The following is a 14,565-nucleotide window of genomic DNA, read 5'->3' on the forward strand; positions in this document are numbered from 1 at the left end:
CCATCAGTAGCTGTTATCCACAAGACAAACTTCTTATGCTGGTCAATTCCTAATGGGATTAATGTTTTTAAACTGATTTGTCCTGTGGATGTATCCAATTCAAAGTGTCCATCTTCATTGCCACCAGCTAAGATGAAGCTTATCTCTCCATTTATACCATCATCTGGATCAGCAGCAGCAACCTGGAGGAAAAAAAATTATTTTACTCTAGGTTCTGTGCTTTCATCAAATTTTCTCCCATTTTAGATGTACAGAAAAATCAGATAAATATTATTGCAGTTAAATTTGGTTGTACCTTTGACTGTCCACTTCCTATTTAATTCCTGGGTTAAATCTCAGTAACAAAGTTTGCTGTTGGATGCACACATATGATATCATTCCAGCAGCATGAGCAAAATCCTGCTCCTGTGGAACTCATGTGAATTACACCAGGTTTGTGTCTCAGAGAATTAATTTCATAACAATTCCAAAGGCACTGGAGGCAGATTGTTCCAGAGATTTCATCAGGAGCAATGAAATCTGCACATCTGGGTATAAGCATTGATAGTGCCTCTCTACAGATCTCACCTCCTCTTTCCTGTTTTATTTGGTTAACTGGTTTACTATGTTAGAAAAAGTATATTGGATCTAAAAATTATTCTTAATGCTCCAGCATTCAGCAGCCTTTCAAAAATGTTGTGCCCTTATTTAAGTTTCTGGACTCTAACAACATTCAGTTTCTATTAAACACTTTACAACTAAATTCAAGAATCTTATTTTCTATCATATATTTGTGGAATTGAGGCTGGTGCACAGTATAAAAATCCTTTATAATTTATTCTCCGATCTGGGATGTGATTAAAATATCCAGGACACTGTGATTATGGAATATCAGTTGCTCTGAAATGAGAGGTGGATTGTTTCTGAACTGGGAGCTGTTCCAAAGAGATTCCCTACTCAACAGAACTGCTTCACAAGTCTAAGCAAGGACTCATGCATGCATTCCACTCAAAAATGTCATTTTTGCTCAGTATTTCTAGTACCTGAAGAATGTCCATTCCTGCAGTCATGTTGAGGAAAATGTCTCGTCTATATGGTGTGCCTGTAAAGGCTGGGCTGTTGTCATTTTCATCCAGCAGCACTATGTTGATAGGAGAGCTCACATTTTGGTGAGGTGGCAAATGGTCTCTAGCAGTGACCTGCAAAAACGAGGCAGTGAGAAGACTGTGTTGTTCAGAGGAGCGTTGTGGAAGTGTAAAAAAGAAGGAATGAGAATTACAAGCTGAGGAAGCTGTTTCAGCAGTGGTTTTTCCCTCCAGATAACATTGCTGTCAGAGCCTGGATTTGTTTCTTCAGTCAAGCTGCTGATCCCTACTCAAGGTTCAGCCTCCTGCCAGGACAGATGAGGTCTCACCTGTTGGCCTCAGGTTACCTTGGAAAGGAGCTGGCTTGTTTTTAATACCTGTAGGTGGATGGAGGGTACTCTCTCCCTGTCCAGCAGCGTGGAGTTCCTCACAGTTAGGATCCCAGCTGGACTCAGCTGGAAGGGACTGTCATCTGGAGTGAGACTGAGGCTTCCCTGGAAACCTCCCTGCAAACAGGAAACACATTTGTCATTAAACAGGACAACCACTGAGCTACTCCCTTAGGATGCTTGCTTCTTGTTTTCCACGTGGAGAAGATGAAATCTCCTGGTTTAATTGAGATTACAGTTCCAAAAAAAAAAAAAAAAAAAAAAAAAACCAAAACAAACCAAAATTAAAAAAAGAGAGAAGCAAACAACAAGGAAGAAATAACAAGCAGGCTGAGAATGACTTGCAGCTTTGTGTTGATTTTGCACTTCTGCACTTCCAGATTTGGGACCTTATGCAAACCAGAGGAGATCTAAAGAGAGTCAAAATTTATTCTTTGTCTGCAGTACTCTACCCCTTCAAGAAGTGAAACTAAGTTTGCTTTGTTTAAGCATATTTAGGCAGTCAGAAAAAAAATTCTATTCACAATAGTTGTATAACACAAATGCATTTTATATTATATTTCAGAAGTGCAGCACTTGTTGCAGCCATAAAACCATCATCTTTTTACCTCATCTTTGTCAGAAGCTGTTATTTGAAGAACTTCCATCCCATTTGGGAAATTTTCTGGAAGTGAGACATCATAACTTGGTTGTGACAGTACTGGACTATTGTCATTTTCATCTCCAATAGTAACCAGAACTACTGCATCAGCTGTTTTGAAAATCTTGTCTTGCTGAGCTGCCTAGAAAACAGAGTTTACAGCTGTAAATTCCACACCCTGATAACAACAAGCTTAACACAAGGACATGACAACTGAATATTTACAATTAATTACTTGTTCCTTTATTTTGATTTTTGGATGGAGCCTTGATACCAATGACTATGAGAAAGGCTATTAACAGCAACTTGGATTTACATATTATTTTCTGAAATACCAAAACAATCTTTACCTGAATGCCCACCACTAGGTTTGGACATATTTCTCTGTCAATTGAGGTCTTGACTTCCAAAACTCCAGCATCATTGATTGAAAAGCTGTTACTATAGGCTGGGGGGTTCACTTAAAAGCAAAAAATTGGGAAGGGTTAATGAGAATGAACCAGAACTGGAAGTCTGGTCTGTCCTTTGTATGGGTGTTAACTTCTCAGCCACAGGAAAAAGGAACATGAAAGGCTGTTTTTCAAATACTCTGTCCTCAAAACAACTCCTGAAAAATACAGTTCAAGGGTCTCAAATTAAGCATTTCATAAACTTTTGGCAATTTCTTCAGGAGGAGGCACAGCTCCTGATGGAATTCTCTGTCTAGATGCTCCTGAATGGAAATTCTTTGATCAAATTGAAGCATCTAGAGTGGCTTACACTTGAAATCAGGAATTGTTTTTTGTTCCTTGAAAGGAGGGTAAGAATAATCAACCATTTTAGAAGCAGCTGGACCCCTCAGTGATGACTGAGATCAGGCTGATTTAGCTTGTGGAGCAGCTCTGCAGTGAAGCTGTGGGCACTTCAAGACATCTGAATGGACCCTGCACTTCCTTATCATTCCCTCCAGTAACAGGTAAGTGAATCATGCTGAATTACTGTCTCAATATCTAGAAAGAAAATAAAGGCTCTTACCTAGCTTGATGCTGTAAATGATTTTTTCATTTATACCTTTGTCTCCATCTTGAGCCAAGACCTCTGGGAGAACAGCCAGAGGACCCACCTAGAAAACATACATTAACCTGAATATCTTGGAAAAACCACACATTAACTTCAAATCTTTCCTTAGCTAAGTCACAGTTTTGATTAAAGAAACAAGAAACAGTTATTTAATCAGTGTGATCCAGAAAAAAAAATTCTTTCTTTGCCATATGTGCTTTACAGAAGAGAATGATGACCAAGATACTCAATGGATACATTTTGTTTAAGAAACACCAGATTATGAAGCTGCAGTCACAGATGGAATTTATGTTAAGAACATTGACTATTTCAGTTCCATTTCTTTTCTGGAAAACAACACACAAGTCTATAACGTAGTCCTTATAAAAACAGTAATTTAAAAGATAAAAACATTTTAGAAGGGCTAAAATTATTCCTTTCAGAGAATTAGAGACGAACTTCTAACAAAAGGAACACTGGAGGTCTAACACTAAAAGTATCTGTGATTTAAAATGCATTAACAGGAAGATAATGACATAGAAATAAGGATAATAATGAACTTTTTAATTTTAGTGGGTCACACTGATAAAACTATACTGGTTTTTTTTTTTTTTTTTCAGAATACGTACAGAAACCTGAGTCAAACAAATACATTTCACCAATAAATCTCTACTCTATGTAGAAAAAAAAAGTTACAAAAGTAATACAGACCATGGATTGCCATTCAGATCCTTATTTCTACTTACCTGATTGTAATGCTGTATAAATGAATTACACTAATTAAAACTAATTTCAGGACTGATGGACAGCCAGTTGCCCTTTAGAATTTTACATTAAAAGATCTTTTAAAACAGGAATTTGGTTTTTTTTTTTTCTTTTCTTTGTTCTTTTTTTTTTAGATTTTTCCCCAAAATACAAAAGAATGTGCTTCTATCACAGAAAATTCTGTGCTTCATATAAAACATGGCCTGTTTATCTGGGAGTTGGAGATCTACAGCTGATCTCTTTTTCACTGCTCAGCACAAAGGAAAGCAGCTCCACCCATCTGAAGCTGCTCAGGGAGGAAGAATCCTTGGAAGAAAAGCCCTATGGATAGGGATAACAGCAGCATTCAGTGAAGAGCTTTTACCTGGTTTTCACTGATGTTCCCATTGTATGTGGATTGACTGAAATAGGGGTTCAATGTATCATAATCTTCCACATTAATTATTAGTGATGCAGTGGCACTCTGGTCTCCAAATTTTTCCTGCATCCCAAGGGAAAGAAGAAAATAAGAACAACTGTCTTGAAAAGAAAAAACATATCTCAGTGGAAAATACAGCAGAATATTATTACATATATTTTGCAGCATTTTTAACCTGAGAACTCTCAGCCTGTCAGGTTAATCCAGTTCTAGAAACAAAACTATCCAAAGGTAATCTTCCTTTAGTTTCTCATTTTCTATCAGGCACATAGAATATAGAACATTTGCTTCAGCTGTACTATTTTCTAGGTACCACAATCATCCTAGCAAAACTATTTCTTTTCAGTTCTAAAAGGTAATGAAGGCAAATACATACTCAAATCTTAAAAAAAGCCAACCAAATAAACGAACAAAAAACCTGGTAAGATGCAGCAAAAGTTTGAGAGATCTGCCAGAATGAATATGTGAATATATGTTACAGTAGTGGAGAATGAATATGTACAGTATTTATACTTAGAGAAATACAGAAAGAAACTTGGGCTGGTATTTGAGAGGAAACAATGGCTGAAATATTAAAAATGTGCTACTTTGTCTCCAGTACAAACCAAGTTGCAGGCACAACATTTGGATTGGGAACTCCCAAAGCTGTAGAAAGTGGGATGCTATAAAACAAAGGAACTATCATTGTAGAACATTGTGGGTATAATTCTTTTAATTTGTATCTTACCTTTGCTTGGACTGTTAAATTGAAAAAGTTGACCTCGTTGTAATCCAGTGGTTTTTTCACCATGATGTTTCCATCTCCTTCCCTTATAGAAAAGTAATCAGAGTTTGGGCCCTATTAAGTGAAAAAATCAAATATTTTATATGACTGATGATTAAATACATTTTCTTTTCCCTTTTTTTCACCTTTCCTATTGGACTATTTTCATAAAGGCACAGCAATGTCTCAACCACCACCAATAGAAAGAAAAAGGCAAATCCTCCTCCACACATGCCTCCCCTGCCAATGCCAATAGAATTTCTATCTGATTTATCTTATCCTGTGGCACACAGGGGAATGGCACCAGCTTCCCTTCACCAGCAATAAAAGGAGCAGAGACAAGCTCAGATGTGAAGATTTCCACTGCAGATATCTTACTTCAGTTGCCTTGAGGACTGGAGACCGACAGCAAATCAAACATAAACTTTAAAAAGAGGGGAAACAGCTCTCCCTCCTGCTACTGCAAAGGACCACTGAGTTCCTTGGCTGTAGCTGAAGAGTGCCATAAATCATTCCACAAATGTTAAGAAACAAGACTCAGGCCTCACTGCCTGCCAGGCTGATCCTGTGGTACAATTTGAAAGGTCTCTTGGAAGTTTTGCAGATTTTTAATCTTCACAGTGCAAGGGAGCACGCTGGGATCAGGTCCCAGGCTGTGGATCTGTGAAATTCAAACTGGTGTTCACAGCTCCTAACTAACAAAGAGCACTCACCCAAAGACTGTAAGTCAGGATGCTGAATTCTGGTGAAATGTCCTTATCCTCAGCTTCCACTTTTACAACCGTGGAATTAATTCCAGCAACCTAGGAGGAAATAGAGATCATCAAATACTCAGTCACAAGCCCCCATCCACATCCTTCTTAACTTGGGGCAGGAAAGTTGTGCCACCTGCTTAGCAAATCACTTCCTGCTGCCATTTTTTCTGTTGCCAAACATTCCTGTCTGGGAATGTTTCTCCATCACCCCACTCTCCCAGCTGTATGTGCAGCCCAGCCTTTCCTATCCACCCCCATGGGACGCAGCAGAAAAGTCTCATTAGGGTGCACGTGAGGAACTTATCTCAGTGTGGTCACGTTAGAAGCACCCCAAAATGTAATTTACAAATATCCCAGGAAAAAAAGTATCAGCATTTGGCATAACCCACCTCTGATACTGAAGCACTGTAATTGGCTTGTTGGAATTCTGGAGCATTGTCGTTTACATCTATCAATTTTACATTCCGCCCGTTCTCTATCTCGTCAGTCTGGGTAGTGGAAGAAATGACAACAGTGAGGTGGCAGTACTCTGCTAACATTTAATTTCATCTAGAATGAGATCCTCAAAGAGACACCCTTTCGTTAAACTACCATTTAGAATTAGACTACCATTCCTAAAATTAACTTTTTAAGGTTTACCTTAGTTTTCTGTGAACAAAAACACTTATTTCAATCAGCAGACTTCAAGAGGTTATGTTCTACAAGGTACTCTGAACTCCCTGCATCATAGCTTTCAATTAAATAGTATTGCAGAAAATAATAATTTGCATTAAGTTAGACAATAAATACAGTTAATAAAGCATAGTTTGTACTCACTGTTCCAATCCTTTGGCAAACAACAGAATACCAGATCATATCACCCTAAAATTGAACAAACAAGCCAATAAATAATATAATTGATGAACTAATGATATGATTATCCAAGATAATTTTTACCAAAATGATACAAAATTACTTCTAGTACTTGAATCCTCAGGCGTGCTGCACCAAAACACTCTGCTTAAAATTAACACTTTGTAATTATTTTGCTCTATATTATAAGGTTTATTGCACTGCCATTCCTCTACTACTTATACCCACCTACCCAGACCCCACCATCCCCCTTCACCTGACTGCTCTCCCCCAAAAAATGTTGACAGAGAATACAGGAGAACATGTGCAAGAAGCATAAAAATCCATTTGGGAAATATCCAAATGAGAAATGCAAATGTAAAAAAAAAAAAAAAAGTACACTTTCATCCATTACAAACACTGTTTGTAACAGTGTTTTTCACAACATGCCTGGTCCATGACTGTCAGGTACAGTGCTTCTCTGAGATGGTGGTGTCCAAAACACAAATCCAGTGCTACTCTGAAATAGTATTTGTATAATAAATTGTCTCTATTTACTCTGCAGTACTACACCATTTTCATATTCAGAAGCAACTTCAGCCAGGCAAAACATTGATATTGCTTTCTAAATTCCTGGTAATCCTCCAGAGCAAGAACTGCCTAGGAAGAAGGATCTATCCCAAAAATCCATAAATCCATTAGTGAGTGAAGTGCTTATGATTCAGGATTACCTTTTACCAAGTTACATCTGCTCAATCTCACTTTGATGAAGTAACTCATGCCCCTGAGAAATGAGTTGTAAGGCAAGTGGCACCTCTCATAATGCATGTTTACAGCTCTCAGTACAAGACACGACTAGGAAAGAACCTGTCTGGCTGGCAGATGACAGGAAAGTTGAGTTATAGGAAACTGAAGACATTTAACAGATATTACTGAGAGGTAGATACTGAATTCTATTCAGACAAATCACTTTTTTGAAATACCAACCTGTATTGTGAGAGAATGAACAATTAAAATGCATTATCTTAACACTATTTCTTTTTCACTTGTCAAGAAAACTTTTCTCTCTAGGTTTTATATGCAGTAAAAATAATACCTCAAGCTCCTCAACATCCAGAGCCCTTCTAGTTCTCACAGTTGCATTGCTAGATTGAGAATCAGTTACCAGTTCTACATAATTCAAGTGTTCAGGGAATACATATTCTTGTAATTTCAGATGCACATTGGGTGGGATATCTGTAATCCATTCTATAACACCTGTAAGAGAAAATGGAACCAAATTAGACTGCTTTATGAAAAAGAAATCCACAGGTTCATTTCATATGTATTGATAACTTGATTACTGGTGAATTTTGGTTGCATTTTATGTGATTTTGGCATTTTTAGCTAAACTGTAAGATCTGTTAGAGCCCCCTTAAGTACCCTGCACAAGTGTATTGATGTGTTTTTAAAACACATAAACCAAATTTTTCCAATACATACACACAATGTATCCAGAATTAAGAAGCTTGGCATAATTTTCACCTACATTTCCACCATTTTTTTGAAAATAGCTTTATGCTGCAGAACTTTTTTTCCCCCACATTTACTGTGAAAATGCAATCAAAGTCAGCCAAAATCTTTGAGAGGCTGCATGGGGTCACTTTCAGTATTTTCCAAACACAAAGGCCTTTCATGTATTTTAGCTGGATCTATCAGGCAGTAGAATCCAGTGTGAATCTGGACTCAGGTGGAAAGTGTGTGGCCTTTCCCTTAATGTGTTCCTGTTTGTACAGGACACAAACACAAAATGCTGCAACTTTCAAATCAATTCTTGTGAGATTTTCTACAACCTTGCATTTAGGAACTATCCTCCTGAAAATAGGATGACTTGTTATTTGTAATGATCAGGATTCCTGTTACACTGACTGTGTGCTACTTGCCTGGTTAAATACCAAATCTGTTTGAAATTGCTTTGGGAATTTATCCTTTTAAACCACCCAGCATGGTGTTAGTGGCAATTTTATTAAAGAAAGTTCCCTTACTCACATCAAGACATTTGTGTTTATGTAATCACACTTATCTTCTCATGGAACACATTATCTGGATTGCAAACCCATAATCCCCTCTCCTTTCCAAAGTCTTCCCTGAACAGCCCAAATATTTTCCATGATCTTCAGGAAACTTCCAATCTGTTTTTCTTCCTTATCCACTAGTTTTGTACCCCATCACTGCTAGTTTAGGTTAGTAAATGCTTTCTGTAACAGTTCCATCTCTAATCTCCATGCACAGCCTTGTGCTCTTGGTCTCCAGGTGTTTCAGGAATATAACCTCATCTTCTTCCAGCAGCAGGGAGTGTCTGGAATGCTGTCAGCCAGCAGCCCAGAGACACTGGATTTTATTTGTGTGTGAGGACAAAGTGCAGTGAGCTGACAGTGAGCAGGGCTGGGTCTCAGGGGCACAGCTTTGTGTGGTGCCACCCTGCTGCGTGCAGTGCTGAAAACCCACCAGGAAAACAAAATCCAGCTTTGCCTGCTGCCATAGGCTGTCCAGTCCTCCATGCAGAGCTGGATATATTCAGCCAAGAAATATCAAGCAGCTGCCTGGCAAACAGCATTCCCTCCAGAGGAGAAAGCCAAATAAAAAGAAGTAATGGGGGAAAATTAAAGCTGATTGTCCCTCTTGTTTATTCATCAGATATGTCAGCAGATTCATTCACACATACAATGCACACAGAAGGCCAGAGTTCTTGCTGGCTGATTAAAAATCAAATGGAATCAGAGTGAAATGTAGTTATCCTCCTTTCTTACTCCATGCAAGAGTCAGACACAGCAGCTAAGCTTCTACAACTCAAAAATAAATGTTTCAATAGTGATTGTAAAAAAAAAAATCCACTGCTCTGGATCACTTTTGTTTTCTATATATTGTTGAAAGTCAGAAGCAGTGAAGTTTGCCCGTGGACAGTCAGCATGAGATCCTAAGGGTTATGACACATCCCAAAGGGAAAGCTTTGGTCATAACTTAATGCTTTGCCTTGTAAAACTGCTGGATATCCATTAAGGACATCAAATACTGGCTGGACAAGGTGAACTGAGAACATTTTCTGTACTCGTTTTCTTTCCCATTGCCTGCTGTGTCTATTCAGACAAAGAGATCCTTGGATCAGGGAATTTGGAGGGTCATGTTTATTTATCCCACTAAGCAGAATTTCATGTAGGCAGCTGCTGCATCCAGCCATGGACACTGATGTAAATCAATTAATAATACACACTCATTATAAAATCCACTGACTATGTGAGGCAATAAAGTGCATTTGGGAGGAGATCAGACAATTCTAGGTTAGAATCTTGATTTTACCTGTATATCCATCCAAAAAGCTTGAGAGCACCAGGGGACTAGGTGGTATATCACAGTTGATAGTTGTGACTTCTAAAAAGAAACAGAAATGTCACATACAAAGAACACAGAGGGACTTCTGTGTCCAGAAATAGAAGAAGGCAAATAAGCTGATGCTATGTAAACCCAGATGCACACAGGGATTCAAATTAAGCCCCAAGACTTTTATCATGGTGGCACCTCGAAGGGTTTAAAGCAATACCTGACAGGGAGTAGGCAAACATTGGTGTCCTGGAGCCAATCTAGGACTTTACAGCCTGACAGGAGTGAGTCACTGCTCAATAGTGTCCCGATGAACCGTTTGTGGAAATCGTAATCGAAACTACTCTTGTACCTTGGCCCTGAAATTTTTTTCTGCTCCCAAGGCAACTACAAACACAAAGCTGCTCCCCACAGAAACAGCAGCAAGAATCCAGGAGCTTTTTACCTAAAATTTAATCTCCTTAAACTTTTAGAGAAGGAGCCCTTAGGGAGTATATTCTTTGTTCATGAGAAGTGGCTTTCTTAAGTGGCTTCTTGTACCTCAGTCACCTCTCCACATTTTCTCTGTGTGACAAAAGTGACAGACTTTTTTTTTAATCATTAAGATCTGCAAATTATACACACAAAAATCCAAAAATCTACCAAAGCTTTCCCTCCTTCCCTGACTGGAATTCAGCAGCAAAGCTTCCAGAGTGCAAGCCATGCTCTTACAGATTGCATCTTGCACTCTTACCTGTGCAACTCTTGTGGTCTTTATGTGGGTTTGCAGCAATGCTAAGAATGTCCCCACTCCTTGTCCTTGCCATCCTAATGGATACTGAAAGGGACATTTGTATAAACAAGTAGAGGGATATTTTCCCCTGGCTAGGTAGCTGTCTTCATACCTGCATCACTTCATATGATCTCATTTATAAGTGAGCAGATTTCTACACAAGTCACTGAGTAGAGTCCTAATGACTATTTCTAGTCAGCAGCTGCTGGTCCTACTCTTTGTCCTTGCCATCCTAATGGATACTCAAAGGGACATTTGGTATAAACAAGTAGAGGGATATTTTCTCCTGGCTAGGTAGCTGTCTTCAGATCTGCATCACTTCATATGATCTCATTTATAAGTGAGCAGATTTCTACACAAGTCACTGAATAGAGTCCTAATGACTATTTATAGTCAGCAGCTGCTGGTTTTAGGTTTAATTCACCACCTCCATCTCTGAGTATGCCAAAGCCTAGGCTCTGGAGCAGTGAAAAAGATAAAAACTTGGCTGTTTTCACTTTCAGGAAGCCTCAATATATCAAACAGAACTTCAAGTGAAGTACTTATCACTGTGAATAGCAGAAGTAACAATGGTAACTACTCCAATCTAATTTAGCTCAGCAGCAGCAAGGAATTCAACTGATTCCAACTTTAAAATTATCCATCCTCAGACTCAGCTTCAGCCTAGGTATTTAAATTATAGACTACTGCAGATACAAAATAATCAAACCCCCCAAAGTTAAAGAAAACTTGTAAAAACCCTTGTATATACAAGAGCATGGTCTTCACCTCTCCATCACTCAGTCCCTAAAAGCCCAAACACCACTTCCAAGGGCACCAAGATTGCTTGTTTAGAAATTATTTTATCAACAAATCAAAGCATTTGAAACTTCTAGGTTTGTGACTCGTATGAATTTAATAAATTAAATTTTGTTCCATTTCAATAAAAGCAGTAAAATAGCCAGGCATTTATAAACATGACAATACTCACTTTGTGCATCGAGACAGAGGAACGTAACCCAGCCAACCACAGCGAAAACCAGAGCTCTGGAGAGAGCCATGAGCACTGCAGGAGAAATATCCAGCTCAAGGCAAAACCAGATGGTTGTTTCTCATATAGAATACTAGCAAAGAATCATTTCATTTGCCATATCATAGGTTAGTTATTGTCCTGACAAGTGCTTCACCAAGAACAAGGCAGAAGACTGGAATAAGCCTCTGAGAGCACCCCACAAATTATATAATGTGCTTATCATCCTCAGCTTGTGAGATCAAAGTCCTTCAGGGCAATAAAAAATAAACCAACAAGGAAACCCACATTTGTGCTGTGACACAAAATGTGACAAGTGCATTTTTATTTTAACTTTCCAATTGAGAATAAATTAGCAAGGTGTCCTGGCCAGTGTGAGAGAAATGTGCATATTCCCTGGGAAAGGAAATTAATGGGGTGTGTCAGGAGGCAAAGGGACCAGCACTGCCCCTTTTGATCTCGTAGTGATGGCAGAGTATCTTCACAGAGCTCTGTTCCAGAAGGAATAAATCCAGAATTCCTCTTTGAAAACTGGTTACTATTTGATGTGATGAAAGCAGGCACCTCTGAAGCATGGCTAATATTTTACAGATACTACACACTGGAAATAAGTTCAGCAGGCAGCTAAAATATTTTACTTCAATGAAGTTAACTAAAAATCCCCAACCAAAACCACCAATATTTTAAGCTTGTAGAGAACTTCAAAGACTACAAACAATGGAGACAAACTACATGACTGATTGTATCACTTGCAGGTAAATATACCTTGAATTGGAAGGAGCAACTGAATACACAGCAGGGAAAATGCTGCCAGCCCAAGGTCTTTTTGTGATTGTGCCAGCAGGTTTAGTCATTGTGGACACTAAAGTAATTACTGTAGGCTGAATGAGAACACAAAATACAATAAAATTGCATAAAACAACTAAAAATAAAATTACCGTTATGCTATCCTAGCCTTGAATAAATGAAACATGGGAGCAACTCAAGCAGAAGCAATTAAATACTAGAAGTTCAAGCATGGGCACCATGTTTTTTGAACAAAGGCCACATGCAGCAGGTGATTATGCCTTCAGTGGTGTTATTTATTTCTGGTGCCAATCTCAGGTAGGTAATTTTCCTCCTGGGTTTATGTTTTCCCATATCTGCAATGGCCAAGCTTTTGCAAGTTTATGTGGCAAAGGAGGAAGGCAGGTCTGTGCACAAAATGCCTCCTGTGAAGAAGAAAAAGGAAAAGAAGTTCCCTTACCAAATTCACCAAACACCTTCAGGCTATCACAGCCAGGCCAGAGCCTACATAAACTGGTATTTGTACCAAAAAGTTCTAGCAACACATCCTCTTGACCACTGGGAACATTAATGTGCTGGATGCCTTACTCCACTAATAAAGGCCTACTTTTGGATATCCCAAAGCAGAGGGAAGGCAATGCAGCCTCAGTGTTCCCTGGGAGCTCTCTTAGCAAGAAGTCCCCCCAGAGAGCAGAAAGTTCAGCCATTAGACATAGCATGAGACCTTAGAGGATCAAACTCCAGCAAGATCTGCCAGATTATCCATGGGGAAGCAGCCCAAAAGCTGAAGGAGGAAGGCCCCTATGTACACAAACCCCTACAGGCAGGTGTAGCATGAAAACTGCTGCCTAGATGCAGCACAACTCTGTTAATTCTCTCCTTGGAAGCTGCAATAGTGGTTTTGCTGTGAGGGTCTCAGTACAAAACAACAACAACCCCTCCAAAAACTTGGCATTCAATGCCCCTGTGATTCCCAGAGTGCAGGAGCTCACAGTCCTGTTAAACTTTGCAGCTGCTGTAAGCCTTCCAGCGGGCTGATGGAGCCTTCAGCCTCCACCATGGTGCTGCTCAGAGGCAGGATGAGCCCCTGACCTCAGCCACTCTGGGCTGTCATTTGGCCTCAAGCCTGGAAAAGCCTTTGGCTGCTTTTATTTATAGACACAGCCAGAAGGGGATTCAGCAGTGAATCTATTCCTATGACGAGATAAATTTAACGTGAGTCAAGTCTACTTTATCTCCTCAAAAATGGGACTCGATTGTGGAGGTCTTTTCCAATCCAAAAGATTCTGTTATTCCCTAATTATTAAGAAATAGAGAAAAAAGCTCAGAACACAGTGGTACAGTTCATGAAGGCTAGTTTTCACTGAGCTGCAGAAGGAATGCCTGCAGGGTCTGTGCGTGCTGCTCTCTTGGACATCAGGAATAATTTCAGGTGTTACACTGGCCTGGAGTGGGGAGGGAGGTGCCTAAATGGAAGAAAAAATTTCATATAGTGGCTCAAGCAAGCATCTGATGCACAGGAGCAGTTTCCCAACACAATCCCATATGTCTGAGCACTCAACAAGAACAGGAAACAATGATTTTTAAAACATTGATTCCCTTCTGGCCAAGAGAAAGGTGTTACTCAGTCACATCAAACATGCTCATACTATTCACAGACTGAGGCAACCATATGTCCACACTTCTCCTAACACAACATCTTTTTCCCTTGGAGCCAACACTGAATTTAAGATTCTGTCCTTTTCTTCAAGAGACAGGAGCATCCAGGAGACAGGCACAGCTCCAGAGTGCAGTAAGTTCATTTATACCCACGTGTGACAGCAGGATGTACACTGCAGCCTGCCCAATATCCCAACTGCACAAATACAGGACATCCAAGACATCCACACAGCAATTCCTAGAAACAGAATCATGGAAATTAATTGTATTCACAGCTTTAACAGATTGCACCCTTTAAACAATCTGCACTGTGGCAGTG

Source organism: Onychostruthus taczanowskii, unplaced genomic scaffold (assembly GCF_017590055.1).
Source record: "Onychostruthus taczanowskii isolate IOZ18803 unplaced genomic scaffold, ASM1759005v1 scaffold55, whole genome shotgun sequence".
Classification (NCBI taxonomy): domain Eukaryota; kingdom Metazoa; phylum Chordata; class Aves; order Passeriformes; family Passeridae; genus Onychostruthus; species Onychostruthus taczanowskii.